Source organism: Muscardinus avellanarius (genome assembly GCF_963383645.1).
Source record: "Muscardinus avellanarius genome assembly, chromosome: 1".
Taxonomy (NCBI): domain Eukaryota; kingdom Metazoa; phylum Chordata; class Mammalia; order Rodentia; family Gliridae; genus Muscardinus; species Muscardinus avellanarius.
Genome location: NC_137786.1, coordinates 64,741,245 through 64,759,626, shown reverse-complemented (window position 1 = coordinate 64,759,626; position 18,382 = coordinate 64,741,245). Strand labels below are relative to the sequence as shown.

The 18,382-nt window shown below is 42.8% G+C and overlaps 1 pseudogene across 1 annotated transcript; it reads right to left on the bottom strand.

Annotated features, from left to right (window-relative positions):
- Window positions 1-16,792: 16,792 nt before the first annotated feature.
- Window positions 16,793-17,767, bottom strand: LOC308269248 (glyceraldehyde-3-phosphate dehydrogenase-like; annotated as a pseudogene). The gene has a single exon. The product of its transcript is annotated as a glyceraldehyde-3-phosphate dehydrogenase-like (transcript).
- Window positions 17,768-18,382: the final 615 nt, after the last annotated feature.

Here is an 18,382-nt window from a genome sequence, read left to right as displayed (position 1 = left end):
GGTTCCCAAACAGCCTCAGCTACTTAGTGAGGCCCTTTGCAACTCTGTGAGACCTTGTTTCAAAATAAAGAATAAAAAGTATGGCTAGGGGTAGCTCAGAGGTGGAATGCCCCTGGATTCCATCCCCAGTACCACACACACAAAAAGAAAGAAAGAAAGGAAGAAAGAAAGAAAGAAAGAAAGAAAGAAAGAAAGAAAGAAAGAAAGAAAGACTTTCTATTTTTTAAGAGAGATGAAGAGTTAAAAAGGAAGGGTTGTCAAATGCAGGTTAAAACATGGTGGAGAATACCATTACCACCTGTCTTAGAGGCCACAGGTTGTCCCTCTCCACTGGAAGGTCACAGCATTCTCAAAGCAGGTACTGTGCAGAGGAGGGTGCTCAGTTCTGGAAGGAGAAGACCTTGTGGCACGCGAGGCTCCTTTAGAACGAGCCAACGACACAGGAGTGCCATGGGGACTGGGCTGTGCGCTGTGCCAGGCGCTGTGCCAACATTTACATTCATGACCCTCCTCTCCCCTCACTCAGGCCAGTGCTATGAGGAAAGTAAAGTGATCACCCCACTTTAGAAATGGGGACATGAGTCAGGTAAAATGCCAGAATCATAGAGATGGTCACATACCCAAGGATCTAACAAGTGCCTTTAAATTATTTAACCTTAAAAAACTTTTTAGCCAATGTAGAAATGAACCATTTAGGGATGAGAAGGTGGTTGTGTTCTCTGAGGACTGGCAGACAGGTGGGCTCTGCTGTCTTTCAACATGTGGCTTCTATCTCCAGGTCCAACCAGGGGTACGTGGCTTCCATTTCACAGCTCTAAGAAAAGAAGGAAGTGTGTGTGTGTGTGTGTGTGTGTGTGTGTGTGTGTGTGTGTGTGTGTAAGAATTTGGTCAGAAGTTGAACTTTGGTTACACTCATATCTACTCATGTCTCATTTACCCAAACTTGGTTACGTTGCCTGCACTTAGCTTCCAGAGATGCTGGGAATATAATCTTTATCTGAGTAATAAATGTTGTGTTTGGAGGCTTTGGGGGTGTTTTTCTATTGCTAAAGGAAGGAGAATGTGGGGAGTAGGCAGGTATAAGCAGTTAACGAGAAATAACAAACTTCTATGATGAAAAAGAAGTTAACTTGAATAGTATAAGCAAGATCTTGGAAGGGGTTCTAAAGGGACTTTGTCAATTTTTGAGCTACTGTGTGTGTGGGGGGGGGGACTGGGGGTGGAACCCAGGGGCTTTCTACCTCCGAGCTATCCTCCCAGCCCTATTTTATATTTTATTTGAAAACAGGGTCTCACTCAGTAGGTGAGGCTGGCTTTGAACCTGTGCAGTCCTCCTGTCTCAGCCTCCCAAGTGCTGGGATTACAAGCATGAACCACCACTCTTGGCTTTGAGCTACTTTTAAGTGTCCGTGTTATATTATTAAAGCAGATCTACTTTGCCCTGGTTCTAGTACTTACTAGTTGAGTGACCTTGGAATACTGCCCATTATGAGTAACTTTCACCTTATCTTCTTATCTGTAATTTTGCCCTGATAATACTTCAATTATAAGAATTAAAGGTAATTTCTTTAGAATGAATTAATTTTTGTTTGCCAAAAATTGTAGATCTTTATTACTGGACAATCAATAGGTTTTAATACTCTTTGCTACTCAGGAAAAAGAAGGAGATAAACACAGTTAGGCAAGTAGGGAAATTAAGTCTACATAAAAGTTGCTGGGTGTGATGATCGCTAAGGCAGGAAGATTGCAAGTTTGAGGCTAGCGTTGGCAACGTAGGCCTTCAGCAACTAAGTGAGACCCTGTTTCAAAAGAAAAAAAACAAGATAGGGCTAGAGTGTAGCTCAGCAGAGTAGAATGCCCCTGAGTTCAATGCCCAGTGTGAAAAGAGGTTTGAGGGCAGCCTCAGCAACTTTGCAAAAGCTTCACAGTATAGAGAGAGACCCTGTTTCAAAAGAATAAAAAATAAAAAGAGCTGAGATTTAGCTCAAATATAGAGTGCTCTTTGGTCCAATCTCTGGTGTGAAAAAGTTTTTTTTTTTTAACATAGTTATAGCAGCTGTTTAAGTTATTTTTATACTAATGTCAATATATAGACCATCTCTGGGTTGTCATTGATTTCCTTTTCTCTTGAGTCTGAATCATATTTTCAAATATATTTATATATTTGCATTGTATCTTGAACATTGAATAACAATTGTTAATGTTCTAGTTCTGTTTTGTTCTCCTAAAAATTACTGCTTTTGTTAAAAACAAAACAAGGCAAAAAAAAAAAAAAAACAGCCCAAAACAAAAACAAAACAAAACATAAACCAGGCAGCTAGTTTGGCTAGACAGCAGCTGAAATCTTATTTGTCACTTTTGGTCTTACTTAGGCTGCTTGTCGTCTGCACTGTGTGTGAGTGGTTCCGTGATGGGCTTGGACAGAGCTCATGGACAGAATTTGGGATTCTCTCTCTTTGGGGCCACCCCTCCTTCACTGTTAGGCTTCTATTGTTGCTCTGAATTCTCTTTCCTTTCCTTCCCTCCCTCCATCCTACCCTCCGTCCCTTTCTTCTTTCCTTCTTTCCTATAGTGCTGGGGCTAGTAGAACTCAGGGCCTTGCACAAACTAAGCAAATGATCCACTACTGAGCACACCTCCATCTGAGTGTTCTTCAAGCCAGTACAACTTCAGACTTTCAATTCTACTGTTCACTGCCCTGGCATGGATTAAGGCTTGCTCCTGGACAAAAGAAAGAAAGAAAAATGAAAAAAACTTTCTCTAGTGGCATGTCCTCCCACAAGTGTTGACTCCCCTCCACTGTCTGCTCTTGGTTAATCTCCAATGCCTTCAGGTCTCTGTCAATTTGTATTTTGTCCAGTGTTTATGTTGTTACTATTGGGAGAATTGGTCTAATAGAGGTTTCTCTTCCATTATCAGGAAGCTAGTGTTTCTTATGGTATGGCATGCTAAGTTATAATTTTCTGTAGAAGAAGATGCTCAGATTCTTGAAAACCCCTCCAATTCTTACATGGGATCTATATTCCTTCCCCTGAAATCTGAGTGAACTCTGCCTTGACCAAGAGAATATAACAAATAGAAACAGCACTGTGCCCTTTTGGGCTAACCTCTTAAGAGCCCTGTTGCTGTCCACACGACACTCCCAGTCCTCAGTAGGCACATAGGAAGCCCAAGACTTCATGCTATGAACACGCTCAAACCAGCCACTTGGAGAGGCTAAATGGAGAAACAAGCCTTTGGCGAGTATCTTGAAGGAAAGAAGAAAGGCAGAGGCAGAGACCCAGGACACTACTAGCTTCCCAGCTCACAGTCTTCTAAGTCACCACCAGCACACAAAGCAGAGATGAACTGCTATTAAAATTCCTGACCCACAAAACCATTATGTATAGAATAGTAATAATAAATTTTTGATTTGAGGAGCTGAGGGGATAGCTCAATGGCAGAGTATGCATACAGAGCTCTGAGGCCCTGGTTCAACCCCAAGCATGCTAAATTTGGGGGTAGTTTGTTACGCTGTGATAGTCAACCAGAATATTAACAATTTCACATCATTTAAAATTTTTAAATGGATATTATAGCCGGGCGTGGTGGCGCGCGCTTGTAATCCCCGCGCTTGGGAGGCAGAGACAGGAGGATCGCGCAGGTTCGAAGCCAGCCGCGCGCGCTGGCTTAGCAGACCCTGTTTCCAAATAAAAATGTAAAAATAGGTCTGGGAGTGTAGCCCGGAGTTAGAAGGGCTTCCAGGAACCCCAGTACCACCAAAAAATAAATAAAATGATAAATACATAAATACATAAATAAAAATAAAAATGGATATTATTTTGAGTGGAAATGATCCAACTGCCTACACTCTACCTGAGCCATCAAGTGTTCCCACTCAGGAACATCTACCTGCTGCATCTTCGCCACCCCAGTTCCCTGCCTTAGCTGCTTTTGGAGTTACAGGCAGAGTCTCTGGAGAAAATTATTAGGTATTAGGGGCACAGTTTGTAAATCAAGTGATTTCTGTGATGGCGAAATCAGCAGGGCCATTATTGACAGATGAAGAAGCCGAGACACAGTTTAACTAAGGAGAAGTGGCTGCAGCGGGGTCACTGCGGCGGTGCAGAGATTTGAATTGAGTGTGCCCAAATTCATTGCTGAGTTCAGAGAACGTATTGATTGATTATTGATTGATTTGGGGCACGTTAGATCAATGAGCATAGATGAGTTCAAAAATAGCTGCTATTATCCAATTGTGGGTTTTAAAAGGAAAAGCAAACAGAAGACTTCAGGTCTCCCTTTTTGCACTGATCCCTGTTAACATCAATTAGACTGTGCCCTGCTATGATATTCTAATTTTTAGCACAAGGAGGGGAAAAAAATGAATTGATTTCAGGGTTGAAATCTCTTAACATTTAAAAGCAAATGCTTCCATTGCAAATATGGGCACCTTAGCAATAGAATAAATGGCTTGACATTTGTGAGGGCAAAATAGTCAATATAAAGAGAATTTTCATATTGAAAAATACATCATTTAACCTAGCTATTTCTAAGTTCAATTTTTAAAACCTGAATATGTCATTAATATATCTTTCCTTCCACTTTCTCTTGATTAAGACCGCTCCTACCACAGGGAAGGAGCTGGCTGCTTTCCCTGACACTCTTGGCGATTCTAGCAGTCTAGATTCTTCTCTCCTTCCTCCCGGCTTTTCTATCAAAATAGGAGCCTCCCTACAGTGTGCAGAAGTGCCTTCGAGACAGTTGCAGTCATGTATCTTGATGTGGTATTGTAAACATCAGACCCTCGCAGAACCATTCTGCGAAGAGCCGTGTCTTCTCTTTTCAGTGTCATGAAAATCTAAATAAAACGAGGCTAGAAATTAATTTCCGGAGTCCTTCCCAAGTATGTTACCAGGCCAAATTCTCTGATATTCTTCCTACCAACAGGAAGAATCTCATTCTCCTTTCCCTTAATATGGAGTGGCCTTGGTGATTCACTTCAAGTGCATAGGATGGAACGGGAAGATGTGGTGTGACTCGTGAGACTAGTTTAGAAAAGATAGCACAGCTTCTTCCTGGCACTCTCTCAGGATGCTTGCTCTGGGAACCCAGCTACCATGCTGTGTGGAAGCCAAGCCACTTGCAGAGGCCACATGCAGATATTTCAGCTGACAGCCCCAGCTGAGGTCCCAGCTGGTAGCCAACATCAATACCAGACACACGAGTCAGGAAGCCCTAGACATGATCTGTCCTGAGCCACTCTCTGCAGTCAGGTGAGCAGTCCCAAGTAAGCAGTGCCTCGCTGAGCCCGGTCAACACTAGGACTGTGAGAGAAAATGATAATAAAAAACGAACATTTAAGCCATTAAGGTTGTGGGAGGGGCTCCATTACACAGAGGCAGATACTGGAACACCATGTAAAGAGATGTGGATTTTGCTTCTTTGTGATTATAAATGGATTCACAGTTAACTCTTCAAAACTGCATTTTCCTCTGTTAGCCCTTCTTGTCTCCATTTCAACTCAGCCCAAAGCAACCTAAGATAAGGGCTTGGATGCAGGTAGTCGGTTTTGGGAGTGATCACAGGAAGCCAGAATGAAGAAAAGAGAGATCGTGAAGGCAGAAAGACAATACATGTTTGCAAGTAAGTCGGGGCTCAGTCCCGCTTTGGAGTGGACCCACCTTCTCTTCTGAAAGAGGTTTTGGGGGTGAGTAAGTGCTGGGGTCCATGTAGAACGAATACTTGTTATTCTTCCAAAGGAAGGCTCCCCTTTTAGTTGCTGGCCTCCTGAAGAAGCAGCCAGAATCGCCAGCTCCTGCTCTCTGGAATAAACCTGATTAAAGGATGTGCCTACCTCTACCTCTTTTATGCCCCAGACACCTTAACAAAAAATGCTATGATGGTCCAAAATTCCCCAGTGTATTTGGAAACTAGAAATTTGGACAGATAAAAGTGGATGAGAAAGAACTCAACATTTCAAAATTTGCAGTTTAGGAGTGATAAAGACAGTAAAAGCACTCTCATTTAAGGATATGTAAAAGAGGGATTGGATATAAATCCAGAGAATTATCCCAGTTATTTATAAGGACTGGTGAGGGAACATTTCGAATACTACGCACAGTTCCAGTCACCTTATTATAAAAGGATATTTTAGAAGTGGAGAAGGTGCAACAGAGGGCACCGAGGACCACAGAGGGATTCGAGGAGCTTAGCTATTCAGCGTGGTATTCTTTGGCAAAGAAGAGATTAAATGGGAGCTCATTAAAGTGTAGACAATTCTGAAGGGAGTAGAGAGGATAATTGTTTCAAGGCTATTTGAGTTAGTGTCAAATACAAGAACAAGGGGTTAGTAACTTAAGCTAAGAAAGTGAATTTAGGCCAGGCATTTGCCGAATCAAGAGTAAATTATATAAAACAAAGAACTAAAAATGATTAAAAAAATAAGGGACAGATTTTTCTGAAAAAGGAAACAAGTTTTCCAACTTGGATCATTTTCATTTAATAATGAAGAGTGATATTTTTCGGTTTGAACAATTATATCTTCCTAGCAGTGTTAAAATTAAAAAGGGTTAGAGTGACTATAATTTTAGAAAATTCAGAGGATAAGTTAACTAAAATCAAAGAAAGAACACATAGAGAACTTACTATCTTTCTCTGTCTCCAATGTCATAGGGGTCTGAGCTAAATATGCCAGGGGATCTCATCACCACTCATGAGTCTGCACCAGAAGCCATCCTGAGAAAATTCCCTTTCCTTGGACCCTAACATATCCAGACAATAATTTTCAAAATTGCTAGATATCATTTTACTTGATTACAATTGAGGAGGGGAATGATAATATAGTGCTTTAAAACATAATGACTGAGCCAGGCGTGGTGGTGCACGCTTGTAATCCCCGTTGGGAGGCGGAGACAGGAGGATGGCGCAGGTTTTAAGCCAGCCGTGCTGGCTTAAGAGACCCTGTTTTCAAGTAAAAAAAAAGTATAAAAAATAGGTCTGGGAGTGTAGCCTGGAGGTATAAGGGTTTCCAGGAACCCTAGTACCACCACCGAAAAAAAAAAAAGCATATTGGCTGAGCCAGGTATGGTGACGCCTGCCTGTAATCCCAGTACTTGGAGGGGAGGCTAAGATAGGAGGATCACAAGTTCAAAGTCAGCCTCAGAAACTTAGGGAGACCCCATTTCCAAACAAATATAAAATAGGACTGGAGGTATGAAGGTATAGCTCAGAGGCAGAATGCCCCTGGGTTCAATCCCCAGGACAAAAACAAAACAATTTTAAAAAATTGACTGTAAGCAGTGGCTTTTTTTTTTTTGCCCCAATTTCAATAAACACGAGATAGTGCAGGCAACACGTATGAAGCACCAGCTGTGTGCTAGACACTGTAAATACAGGGTCTGCAAACAAGAGACCTGGTTAGTATTTGCTGAGCAGACACTCTGTTCTCAATGAACTTGAATGTACATGATGACCTTGAAACCACAAAATGAAGGAAAAGCAGTGTCCAGGGAGACAGAGGCATGTCCTGAGGGACCATCTGGGCAATACAGGCCTTGGGGTCAGCTGGAAGCCCTCCTCCACCAGCTGCACCATCTTGGACAAGGTACTTCCCCCAGCCTCAGTTTCTTCATCTGTAAAGAGGGCGATGATATGGCCCTGCAGTTCGAGCTCGGAGAATAGTGAATTGGTACATGTACACTGCACATTGCTAGGACAGCTGTGATTATAAGGCGGAAGGGAAAGAATGAATAAAGGCCACTGAGAGAGACAGGATCCATCTGATGTGCTTAGCAGGTTCATGGCAGGAAAAGAGTAGCTAGTTTTCTTCTTCTTCTTCTTCTTCTTCTTCTTCTTCTTCTTCTTCTTCTTCTTCTTCTTCTTCTTCTTCTTCTTCTCCTCCTCCTCCTCCTCCTCCTCCTCCTCCTCCTCCTCCTCCTCCTCCTCCTCCTCCTTCTTCTGTGGTACTGGGGTTCCTGGAAACCCTTCTACCTCCGGGCTACACTCCCAGACCTATTTTATATACGTATTTTAAAATTTGGAAACAGGGTCTCATAAGCCAGCGAGGCTGGCTTCGAACCAGCGCGATCCTCCTGTTTCTGCCTCCCAAGCACGGGGATTACAAGTGCGCGCCACCACGCCTGGCTAGCTTTATTCTTTGAGTTTATGTTTCATGTCTAATACCCATTTCAGCTGGGCATGGTGGTGCGCACCTGTAATCTCAGTACCTAAGAGACTAAGACAGATGGATCACAGGTTCGAGGCCAGCTTCAGCAACTTAGCAAGACCCTGTTTCAAAATAAAATAAAAAAGGCTAGGCGTGTATTTTAGAAGCAGAATGCCCCTGGGTTTAATCCCCAGTGCCAAAAAATAATAATAGTATTAAAAACAATATTTTTTCATAGTATTGTTGTATGTAATATAAAGTGCTGGCTGGGCATGGTGGTATATGCTTATAACCCCAGTACTTGGGAGGCTGAGACAGGAAGAGTGCAGGTTTGAGGACAGCCTCAGCAAGTAGTAAGATTCTCATCAATCTAGTGAGATCCTGTTTTGAAATAAAAACAAAATAGGGCTGGGGGGTATAGCTCAGAGGTGGAATGACCCTGGATTCAATCCCTAGTATCACAAACATAAAATAAAGTGCTTGGCACAGTGAATAGTATTAAGTAAGTGACCAATAGGGGCTAACTTATCATTGTTATTCCAATCTGCTTCATTGTGGAATGTCAAGATTGTATGAAACTCGTTCTTTTTTAAAATTTTTACACTGTGATTGGAAAATAAACTAGCTTTTTTACCTTCATCTGCCTTTGGCTGCCATTCTTCTGTGTTGTTAAGCAAACAAGAAAATGTCATCAAGAGCATCGAGGTTCTGTCATTTGTAAGATTCACTAAAATGAAGTCACTCGGGTCCAGGAACAATTCATGGGAGGCGAGTGTTTTGCTTGTTTTAATCCTATAGATTATAACCCTAGCATGGATATTCTGGCAGGAAAGCATAATAGTGAAAACATTCAGGGAGCTAGGGTTTTATTTTATTTTGTGTGGTGCCAGGGATTGAACACAGGGAGCATTCTCCCCCCGAGTGACACCCCCAGCCCTATTTATTTCTGTATTTCGCAATAGGGTCTTGCTAAATTACTGTGCCCTGGCCTCAAACCTGTGATCCTTTGTGTCAGCTTCCTAAGTACTGGGAGTGCAGCTGTGTACCCAACTATACCTGGTTAATTTGATATTTTTGTTGTGAAAAATTCCAATCACATCCAAAAGTAGAGACACTAGTATAATAAATCTCCATTTCCCAGCTTAACATTTACAAGCCCCTGACCAACCTTTCTTACTAAGACTCCTCTCCCACTTCCTCTACTGGATTATTTTAAAACAAATTACAGATACAAAGATTTTTTTCATCAGTATGTCAGTAAGTACCACTAAAAGATAAGGGCTTTCTTTTTTGACCTAACAACAATGCCATCATCTTATCTATGAAATTAATAATATTTTCTTAATATAATCAACAATCCAATCAATGTTCAGGTTTTTTCTAATTATGCCATAATTTTTTTTGTTTTTGCAATCGAGTTGTCCTACTCAGAATACAACCAAATTATATACTTAACATGTTGTTGATATGTCTCTAAAGCTTTTTTTTTTTTTGGTGGTACTGGGGATGGAACCCAGGGGCCTTCTACCTCCAGGCTACACTCCCAGACCTATTTTATTTTTTATTTGGAAACAGGGTCTCTTAAACCAGCTGAGGCTGGCTTCGAACCTGTGAGATCCTCCTGTCTGAGCCTCCCAAGCGCGGGGATTACAAGCATGCACCACCACGCCCGGCGGCTCATCTCTGAAACATTTTAAAATCTCTAAGTCCTGCCATCTTTTATTTTCTTGCTACTTATTCATAGAAGAAATCAGATTGTTCTTTCTATAAAGCTTCCTATAAACTATTCTGGATCTTGCATTCCCATAGTCCAACATTCTTCTTTTCCTTGTATGCCGTGAAGTAGAATCTAGAGCCTTCATCAGACTTAGGCTCTTTTTTTTTTTTTTTGAAGGTTGACTGTAATGAACACAATGACTTGCACTTCCTCTTATCTTACATATGCATGACTTGTTGTTGCTCTTTTCATGATTTTTTAAAATCAGTCAGTAGGGCCGGGTGTGGTGGCGCACGCTTGTAATCCCCGCGCTTGGGAGGCGGAGACAGGAGGATCGCGCTGTTTCGGAGCCAGCCTTGCTGGCTTAAGAGACCCTGTTTCCACATAAAAAGGTAAAAAAATAGGTCTGGGAGTGTAGCCCGTGGGAGTGTAGCCTGGAGGTAGAAGGGCTTCCAGGAACCCCAGTACTACCAAAAAAAAAAAAAAAATCAGTCAGTAGGTTCAGGTGGTGTTAGCCTCATCTATTATATTGTTTCCCACTGAACCTATGGTTTTAGCAGCCATTAGGATAGTTTTTAGATCCATTATTTCATTAAGAGGTTGAAAATAGTATTACAATTCTGTCTTCTGTATTTGTTAACTACAATTTTTCAATGAAGAACATTGCCTTGACAGCTATTTGGTTACCTTGAAGAATTATTAGGAAAGGCAAGGTGAGATAAATGTTTGATTCTCTCTCTCTTTTTTTTTTTTTTTACCAATTTTCTATACTAGTGAGTTCTTCCCCAGGCATCCTCCAAAGTTGTCAGTTATTTATCTTTATACACTTATGGATTTTAACATATTAAATGTATTTTAATACATGACACTTTATTCTTTTTGATGCTCAGATTCTTCCATCTTGGGGCAGGAAGACCCTGTTAGAGTTGGAGCCTGTGTCAGTTGACATGATATTTTCTTGGTTGTCTTTAATACCTTTCTTGCTTTCTGGGATGGCAAGATAGCCAAGGTTCAACTTGTATGAACCCACGATCAACTGCTTTTCTAAGAAGCATCGATTCATTTTACTAGGAAATTACGTTTATGATCTCAGTCTGGGCATGGTTTTGATCATTGCTGCTGCTTGTCTGACCATTATTTTCTAGAAGATTCAATTTTAAATGCTTATCTTCAAAAGAAAAGGCCAAGAACTGGAAGATTCCAGTAAGAAGTTACCCTAGCGAGTACTTTGATGGGCTGTCCCAGTAAAAATAGTTTTTAAATATCATCAGAGTATCTGAAAATTACTTCTGAAATGATAGTCAGATTAGAAAACGTACAGAATTAGAAGTTGCCTAAGAGAAGCAAAGAACTAGATTGGGAAGCACAGGATCCGAGTGGAGGTATAGAGTGGGTGAGGGCCCAAGGAAATGAAGTAGAAAGGAGGCACTGGATTACTGTTCACCAAGTGAAGTTGGCAGACCTCGACCTGTGGCTCACTGTGGCCCGCAATGCCTCTCCTTTCTACCCTTGACTTCATCTGGCCTCAAATGTGTACTCTCAGTCTCATAAATGAGTATCTCTCAAAGAGGAAGAGGAAGAGGAAGAATCTCCCAATTCTGCTATCCTGGAAAACATTCTTCAAACTTCATTTTGAAAAGATGTGCTTCCCGTTTGGGGAAAGCTTTGTCATTGTTAAATAGCACTGCCATATGAAATTGTGATAATAGATGGAAATTCTGATGCTTTCATTATGTTGGCACATCACCCCCCCACACAAAGTTTGTCTTTAAAAGATAGTGTGTGAAATCTAAAATGGTGGGAACCATTAGGGGCATTACTGAAATGTTCATGCTACTGGGAAAGAGGCGGGGGACTGGCTGGGGAAGATGAAAGTTCGTTTCTCCTCAGATTTGAAAGAGCAAAGTACATGTCAGGGTATGGATAATGGTGGGGGAGTGAGGAGTAGGGAATGGCATAGGTCCAGGTTGAACAGCAGCCATCAAAGGGCCTAAACAGAGAAACAGGCCCAGGAGGGGGCCCAGAAGGAGGCTGACTGAGTCCAGAAGCTCAGGAATAGCAGTTACACTGGTCCTCTCCACAGGTCTCAGACCTTTTAGTATTTTCTGGCAACTCCTAGAAGGCAGTTCTACTCCCCACCTCCATCCAGGAAGACCACCCTGCTCCAGCTCAGAAAGTGCTGGAAAGTTCACAGCCATGCACCATGATTCCATAGCTGGTGTAGGAATATCCCAGCTCCTGTGCCTTAGCAGGACAATTCCACGGTATTTCTCAGTGTCCTGAGAGATTCCACTCTGGTAGCTAGCTGGTGTAATAATATGCCTGCCTTCTTTTTCCCTGTATCATTTCTCACTCTGGGACCAGGGGACCCTTCAAAGAAACATTTGTGGCCACACATGATGGTACATGCCTGTAATCTCAGGAGTTGGGAGGGTGAGACAGGAGGTTCCCAGGTTTGAGACCAGCCTCAGCAACTTAGAGAAACCCTCAGAAACTTACCAAGATTCTGTTTCAAAATGAAAAATTAAAATTTGGACTAAGGGCATATAGCTCAGAGGTAGGATGTCCCTGAGTTCAATCCCCACTATAAAAAAAGAGAAAGAAAAGGGAAGAAAGAAAGAAAGAAAGAAAGCGAGCCAGGTATGGTGGCACACGTTTAGGACTTGGGAGGCTGAGACAGGAAGATCACAGGTTCATAACCAGCTTCAGCTACTTTGTGAGACCCTCCAACAACTTAGTGAGACCTTGTTTCAAAAATAAAGGATTAAAAAGTAAGGCTGAAGGTATAGCTTGGAGGTAGAATGCCTCTGGGTTCAAGCCACAGTATAGAAAGAAAGAAAGAAAAAAGAAAGAAAGAAAGAAAGAAGGAAAGAAAGAAAGAAAGAAAGAGAGAGAGAAAGAAAGGAAGAAAAGAAAAGAGAAACACTTGTACTCCTTATATTAAGTCTGTCTCTGGGGAACCCAAACTAAGATGGCTCCCTGGGGTCCATGTTTGTCTTGACAAAACCATTGAACACCTCCCTGCTTGTATCTCCAGGGTCACTTCTCAGGCCTTGTCTTACTTTAACTTCTGGCTAGACTGACCATTGCTGACCACCTTCTCTCTCATGGAACATTCTGCGATACTCCTGTGCTGGTTTTTTTCCAACCTCTGGCCACTCCTTTCTAGTTACCTTTATGGGCTTTGTAAAAAGATCGGCTTTATTGAGATATAAGTCACATACCATGTAATTCAGCCATTTAAAGTGAATTCAGTGGTTTTTAGTATATTCACAAAGTTGTGGGAACATCACTGCAATCAATTTTATGACATCTTTATCATTCCAAACAGAAAACTGGTACTCGTTAGCGTCACTCTTTATGTCCCTGTGAACACGCACGTACAGGCTTTTGTGGGGGCATATGCTTTCATTTCTCTTCGGCATATATTTTAGAGCAGAATCATATGGCAACTCTGTGTTTAACATTTTGAAGAACCTGTTTTTCATGGAGGCTACTGCATTTTACATTGCCACCAGACTGATTTCTTTATTCCTTGACCACCCTTGTTATTGTCTTTTTTATTCTACCCATCTTAGAGTATATGAAGTGGTATCTCATTCTGGTTTTGGTTTAAATTTTCATTTGGTTTGATAAGTACCTTTTAATGTACCTATTGGCCATTTGTTATATCTGCTTTACAGAAATGTCTATTTGAATTCTTTACTCATGGGCTGGTTTTGTGAACGTTGGTATTACTCTAGGTTCAGCCATGGCCCTTATTTCTCTTGTCTCTGTATACATGCCTGCTCTCTACTCATCCCCCACACACTTATTCAATCATGTTTTCACTCAACAAATATTCATTAAGTGCCTAAAATATACCAGGTTCAATGATCAAAATGACTCTTTTGAGATGCTGGGCGTGGTGGCGCACGCTTGTAATCCCCGCGCTTGGGAGGTGGAGACAGGAGGATCGCGCAGGTTCGAAGCCAGCCGTGCTGGCGTAAGAGACCCTGTTTCCAAGTTAAAAAAAAAAAAAATATATATATATATACATATATATATACATATATATACATATATATGTATATATATGTGTATATATATGTGTGTATATATATATATGTATATATATATAATAGGGTTGGGAGTGTAGCCTGGAGGTAGAAGGGTTTCCAGGAACCCCAGTACCACCAAAAAAAAAAAAAAAAAAAAAAAGACTCTTTTGCTATTGGGAGGCTTGCTTTTTTTTTTTTTTTTTAAGTCAGCAGGTAGGTAAAATTATGTCAGATGTAGAAGAGCTAAGACATCAACATGAGGGGGGGATGAAGAGTGTTGGTGACTGGGCACGAGGGTGGATGTTACTTTTAGGTGGTTGGGGAAGGCCTCTTTTAGGAGGTAACAATTTGAGCTGAGACCTATTTGTAAAGAAAATGTGGACAATAAGAAGATTGGGGACAGGCATCGCAGGTGGAGAGAAGCAGGTGAGAGGAAGCTTTGTGTGTTTCTGAAGAAGGAGGCCGGTGTGGCTGGGAGCCAATGGAAGGGCTGCAGGAGGTGGGGTGGGAGAGAGGCAGAGCCTTCCTTTCCTTCCAACAATGGTCAAGAAAAAGTGGGTTAGACCAGCGGTTCCCTGGGTCACCCATGACGCGAGTTTAGAGGGAACAGTCAATAAACCACCAGCACACAGCATCCTGAAAACTGAAAATTAAAGCTTCTCAGCACCTCCCCTGTACCTAATTATAACTCTTCCCACATAGAAGCAACAGAACTAAGAAGAGCTAATAAATAACCTGGCACAAACCATTATTCTGTTTAAAATAGAAAAATAAAACCCAAGCCAGCACTACAAGGTGACAATTTATGGCGTCGGAAATGTCTTCAGAAGTCTTTTTAGAGTTTTGTGTTGAATGTTTATGGAAGGTGTAAAATTCTTATAATGCCAGCGTTTTATGAACAGTGCAGTTGGCAAGTCCGTTTGGCCTGATCCCTGCTTTCAGGAAATGTGAGTTTTCCTTCATTTATTCACATTGTTTCCAGTCCATCAAAAATAGACAAGATGTAACAGGACAGTCCATTTGCACCATTCTTTTTGGAAATAATTGCCAGAAGCTCTTTATGGTTGTCAGAGCCCCATGGACGTGACTCTGGAGTGCTCCTCTGGAGCACACGCTTTGCACTCGTCTTTGTATTCCTCTCCTATTTCCACTTCCCCGAGGATAATCAGGTTGGGAGAAGCAGCCCTTTAAAATTCAGTGCTTATGCAGAGGGCAGGAAGAGGGGCAAAAATGATCTATACCAAAGCCCCCAAAGAAAAGGGAGGCCTGGACTCCCTCTGTTTCAGAATGAGCTTGATGGAAGAGTTAGGAAAAGCTCGGCTTACCAGATCCGCAGATATGCAGAACCATATGCATGCATTAATTAAGGCAATGTGAAGGAGGAGGAGGGGATCGGAGAAAATAACAAAGCTGCAGTGTATGCGTGCAATGATTTTTCATTCTGTTTCGCTTCAGCTCTGCCCCTGCAACAGAGGATCTAATCAATCTGCCGGCTATTAAGTTTGTTAATTGATAATGCATACTAATTAGGCTGTGCGCAGTTACTTAAGAGACTTTGCTAAGGTGATTGTAGGCACAAGTCCAAATGGAGTTTAAAGTATTCTGTGTGAGGTTAAAACCCATCAACCAGAATAGATGGATTTTATATTATAACAGAAGGCACAACATACCCATAAGTATTTAATGTATTGCACAGTTATCCATTATTACATATTTTAACTCTACAAAATAAATTAAAAAATGTAAAAACGGCTACTAAAAACTATAACTAAATCACATTGGTGAGGGGATGAGGAAGTGTCAATGAGAGAATGCTATTTTCTCATCAAGGTAAATGTTTAATTTCCTCATTTATATTTGGGAGTAGTTAGGGTGAGCAGGGGAAGAGGCTTTGTGGGAAAGGAGGCCCACTGAGTTGTGTGGACACCAGCAGCCGCTAGCCTCACACATCAGGCGTGATGCCCATGCTTTGGGAGGTCAGCCCTCCAGAGGCGCCCAGTTGACCCATAGAAACACATTATCTGGGAGCTCAAGGTCGAAACATGTTTATCAACCATAAAATTAGCCGCTGGTCCGACGGTTGCCACCTTTCCCTTGGAGTGCTATTCTTTGGGAATGATCTAAAGAGCACACCGGGCATCAGATAAATGTCCCTGGAGAAGACGTTCTCCAGGAGGATGGCCTATTCTTTTCTATAGCGTGGAGAATGAATCAGCTTGTTTTAACCCCAAAGATACGACTAGTTGGGTCAAAAGAAATGTCCCCAGATCAGCACGATATCTCACTCTGCTCTGATGAATGTCTTAGTAGTTAGGATGCATCTTAATTACTGGCTCAGAAATCACATTGTAGGATGACACTTGAGGAGGTCAAAATTCTCCAAAAGGTCCTGAAATATCCCCGTTTTTCTGGAAGTTTCATAGACTGACTTCATGAGCTCTTTACTCATTCCGTCAGTAGACATCTCTTACGTACATTTCATATTCTGGGCACCAGGTTCAGTACGAGCAATGCCATTGACAAATCAGATAGGAGAGTCCCCTCCCCTGATGTAGCTTACAGTCCAGTGCATCTGTCAGAAGCTGCCAAGGAGCTTTCTTAAAGTGGAAATTTGTACATGGACCTCTCATACTGAAAGTCACTGCTTCTTCTAGGTTCAAGCCCATTTTTTTTTTTTTTTTTTTTTGGCTGGGTGCAGTGGATTTTATTGATGGTACATTTGACACTAGGGCTCCCTAGGCCCCTCCCCTTTTTCAGGGGGTCTGGGATGGAAACTGGGAGGGGAGATTCTCAGTGTGTTGGGGACTGAGTTGGGGTGGGGGCTCCCCAGCAGCTGAGGCCTCGCTCTCTTCCTCTCGCGTTCTTGCTGGGGCCGGCGGTTCAGGGCTCTTACTCCTTGGAGGCCATGTGGACCATGAGGTCCACCACCCTGTTGCTGTAGCCGAATTCATTGTCATACCAGGAAATGAGCTTGACAAAGTGGTCGTTGAGGGCAATGCCAGCCCCAGCGTCGAAGGTGGAAGAGTGGGAGTCACTGTTAAAGTCGCAGGAGACCACCTGGTCCCTTGAGCAGGCCTTCGGATGCCTGCTTCACCACCTTCTTGATGTCGTCATACTTGGCAGCTTTCTCCAGGTGGCAGGTGAGGTCCACAACGGACACGTTGGGGGTGGGCACACGGAAGGCCATGCTGGTGAGCTTCCCGTTCAGCTCGGGGATGACCTTGCCCACGGCCTTGGCGGTGCCGGTGGACGCAGGGATGATGTTCTGGGCGGCCGTCACGCCACAGCTTCCCAGAGGGGCCGTCCACGGTCTTCTGAGTGGCAGCGATCGTGTGGACGGTGGTCACGAGTCCCTCCACGATGCCAAAGTTGTCATGGATGACCTTGGCCAGGGGGGAACAAGCAGTTGGTGGTGCAGGAAGCAATACTGACAATCTTGAGGGAGTTGTTATACTTCTCATGGTTCACACCCATCACAAACATGGGGGCATCAGCAGAGGGGGCCGAGATGATGACCCTCTTGGCACCGCCCTTCAAGTGAGCCCCAGCCTTCTCTATGGTGGTGAAGACACCAGTGGACTCCACAACGTATTTGGCACCAGCCTCGCCCCATTTGATGTTGGCAGGATCTTGCTCCTGGAAGATGGAGATAGGCTTTCCATTGATGACAAGCTTCCCGTTCTCGGCCTTGACGGTGCCCTTGAACTTGCCGTGGGTGGAGTCTTACTGGAACATGTAGACCATGTAGTTGAGGTCAATGAAGGGGTCATTGATGGCGACAATATCCACTTTGCCAGAGTTGAAAGCAGCCCTGCAGACCAGGCACCCGATACGGCCAAATCCGTTCACTCCGACCTTCACCATGTTGTCTCTGGGACGCGGCTGGCACTGCACGGGTAGCGGCGCTGTCCGTCGGCAGGAGAAGCAGAGGGCCTCAAGCCCAATTCTTCAGATGGCATACAAGCTTTTCTCATCTTGTCCCTTGATACCTCCGCCTTTCAGCTTTTTAAGAAGCTTCAAGCCTCAGGCACTGTATGAGGTGCTGGAAAATCAGATCGTTTGGGTCCAAAGTCCCCTGATCCCTGGAACTTCTGGGTAGAAGCATAAAACCAACCACAGTTGGTTATTCCCAAGAATGGCTTCCCCATCAAATTATGAATAAATGTCTTTAATATCTTTTAAAAGTAAGGGAGGTAACATGTATGAAAAAATTCCACTAGGCTAACAGCAAACTGATATTTTAAAAAAAGAGAGAGGAAGAAAAACTCCACAGAAGATTTTTGAGCAGAGGGGGGTGTCTATTTTATCTCCACTCTTTCAGCAAACTGAGAGTTCCCATAAACAGAAATGTGGATGCTAGCAGGAGGCGGTGGTGTAGATGGTGTGCATTTAATTAACAAATGAATTGTGTTCCTACAGTGTGACCATTGAACCTGGAGCTGATCCATACTGCTTTGTTTTAGCTATTTTGAGATGACT